Below are 3,134 nucleotides of genomic sequence, written 5' to 3' on the forward strand. Positions count from 1 at the left end.
CCTACATTGTAAGGGTAATTGTTATCCAAAAATTTCTTTTGTATGCTGGAATAAATTTTTACGCGTTTTATTAATCAGCAAATTAACATGAAAATAATTTAATAAAAATAGAATTTTTTATATCCATACATAAAAATACGCTCAGCAGATAATAAATAAATAAAATCAAAAAAAAAAAATTCGCAACGAACAAACTCTCCATGAAAATTATATTTTTCCCTCTTGGTATTCATATCGCAAAGTTTTCAGTATTCCCAACCACTACATAAAGAAGCAGAGAAATATCAGCGTTAAAATTTTACCAAATATACGCGTGAAAACGCGTGAAAGATTTTGTATTTAAAGAGGAAGGAAAAAGGTAAAAGAAACAAAAAAAAAGTACTCCCTATTGAGCTTTTAAAGTTCCAACAAAGTTGTCTAAGTGGATCGCTAACCAATTCCGATTTCCCACCGGAAATTCGCTCTGTCTCTTGCCTTAGGGCGCAGAAAAGGGATTAAAGATTCAGACCGAATTGTGGTATAGGTAGTGTTTCGTAAAAGTGAAGGGAGAGTAAAAGGCAGGGTGTATCGCTGTCTATGGAGTTTATCACAAAAGGGAAGCATGTGGGAAATGTATCTGCTTTCTCTCACGACAGACGAGTCCCCTGAAACATTCTGAAGTTAAAGTAAGTAAAGAAGAAAAAAGTATAAAGAAAGACAGACCTCGGGGGATTTTTGCTCACGTTAACCTCTTTGCCCACGATTTTCGATACTTCAAGTTGCCATAAAGTAGCGGGGCAGAAATTATGACCACCTGGTGCACGAGAGACTTGGACAGAACATCCAGATAACATTCGATAGAACTCAGCAAAAACTGGATTAGAAAAAAGAAAAAAACATTCAGTAAAGAAACGTAGTGATGGATTAATGAATAATCCAATAGTTAATGAGAAACCTTCACTATTTGTGTTCCTTGACGTTCTACAGAGTACCTTCGTTTCTCAATTCTGATGAGCGAGCATTAGAATTTATTAAAATCAAAGAAGAAAAAAACACAATTTTCAAGAAATTTTGAATAAAATTAATTTATCTAAAAGCTTTCTACATGAAATCAACAGAAATTGTGGAAACAATTGAAAATTAACTATTAAGAAGAGCCATTTTCTATTTAAATGAATATTTAAATAATTATGAAATAAAGATCACTCGAGATAATAAAGATATCACGGATTCTTTTAAAATTTAAAAAACATCTTATTTTTCATGATCAACCAAAAAAGTGAATTAATTGATCAGATGATTCTTTACTACAAACTTCATTTCATTAATTAAGTTCAACAGTCGAATGACTTTCTTCATTTTCCGTACTTCGTCTGCAAGCTTACGTCAACATCTTTTGTGGAACCTTCATCTGCATCACTAATATATGTTCTTCCATTCCAATTGAATTCTTCCGAGAATTTTCTATTTATTTTACAGCGAAATTCAACACAGATTCTTCCTTCATTATAAGAACATTTAATTCCCATTAAATTCATTTACAATAAAAAAAACTACTTCCATTTACAAATTTCATCACGAGGAAAAGTAGTATATTGTTTTCAAATGAAATACAACTGTACTCCTCGAGGAAATATTACTAAAGTAAACAGTGTTGAGCAAACGAAATGTTTCAATATAACAAAATTAATGTCATTGTTATGAAAAATACATAATTTATTTTAATGAGATTGTAACTCCTTGCCAGTTACAATAGTGGTAAAAGTGTTATTTCGAGCATGGTATAGAAATAGAAACTTTGAAACTTCTTAACGTTATTATAATTATGGAAAAACATGCTTTCAATAATGGTTTGTAATTAAAAAATCAAAGAAAATACATTCTTACCTATTTTTTAGCCTGAACTCGATTTTTCAACTATCATTACAGGACTTTTACATTACAAGCTGTGAAGACAACGAGTCATGAGTAGGTAAGCTCTTTGCTTTTATGGCTTTTAACTTGGTTGTGAAATGTAGTAAAATTTTGATACATGTAATAAAGTTTTTCATCTAGATATATTACAAAAGTTTTTGGGTGTCGTTAGAAGCACTGAATTCTTTATAAAATGAATAGAATTTAGTTAAATACACCAATCATTCTACTCATTTTTTTTTTAAAGTACATCAGCAAGAATCCCTGAAAAATAGTGTACAACTTTTAAATCAAGTTATCTCTAAAAAGTTTTTTTAACAATCATCGTTTCATTTAATAATAATACTAGGTTTGGAAATTAGATCATGGATACAAGTATTGTTGTTGAATCTATATGCGAATATTTCTTTATCTATGCATATATGTATGTACATACATGCACGGTAACAGATTTTCCATCAACAATATCTCGTGAACAGTTTGACTGATTTCCATTGGCGAGCACTTAATCGATTTGTCTTGTTCTCTAAAACTGATTCCATTTTTAATATAATTTTTCCAAACTATTTTTGATCTATTTAAAATAAATTTCACAAGTAATATACATATATAAAGTTTAGAACAACTTGGCAACACCTTGTCTGATTAGAATAGTTCTATTTTGTAAGACAAATCATTGTAATGAATTGAGTACTCAATAGTGATTAAAACCAGAAATTAATTAATTGATAAATTGTTTGATATCAACTCATGACAAAAATCAATGAATAAATCGTTCTTATATGTAGATAGATTTATATGATCTATTTTATCGATATAAAACAAGATTGTATTGGAATGGAAGTGAATATTTATTAGCTATACATATATCAATTTTCAATACTGAATTAATGTATTTTCTTGAAAATTTATTGCTGATGAAGTAAGCAAGAACATAAAATTACACGAACTCAATCTTTATTTAGTAAAGATTGTATTCAGACCATTATTATTAGATAAAAGAGCGCTTCGGGATTAAAAAGTATAAATTTATGTTTTTAAAATGTTGTGAAAATGAATTCTAAACTTGAAAGCAAATTTATAAAATCTTGAAGTTGGTTAATAAAATTTCATCTTTAAAGTTTAATATTTGCGTCATATCATGACACTAAAATTGGTTGATTTAATCATAGTGATCCTCCTCTACAAATTTACGTTTATGAAGGAGTGTTAATATCGACCGAAAGATGCCGGAACATCGT

General features: G+C 29.0%; 1 long non-coding RNA gene across 1 annotated transcript; it reads right to left on the reverse strand.

Moving 5' to 3' along the window:
- Positions 1-241: 241 nt before the first annotated feature.
- On the reverse strand, positions 242-1,065 carry LOC118075009 (uncharacterized). The gene is made up of 3 exons (XR_004691256.1): positions 935-1,065; positions 703-853; positions 242-654 (listed from the first exon to the last, which is right to left on the reverse strand). It is a non-coding gene; the product is annotated as an uncharacterized lncRNA (long non-coding RNA).
- Positions 1,066-3,134: the final 2,069 nt, after the last annotated feature.

The sequence above is a fragment of the Chelonus insularis genome, unplaced genomic scaffold (genome assembly GCF_013357705.1).
Source record: "Chelonus insularis isolate UGA/USDA-ARS -01 unplaced genomic scaffold, ASM1335770v1 contig_144_pilon, whole genome shotgun sequence".
Lineage (NCBI taxonomy): Eukaryota > Metazoa > Arthropoda > Insecta > Hymenoptera > Braconidae > Chelonus > Chelonus insularis.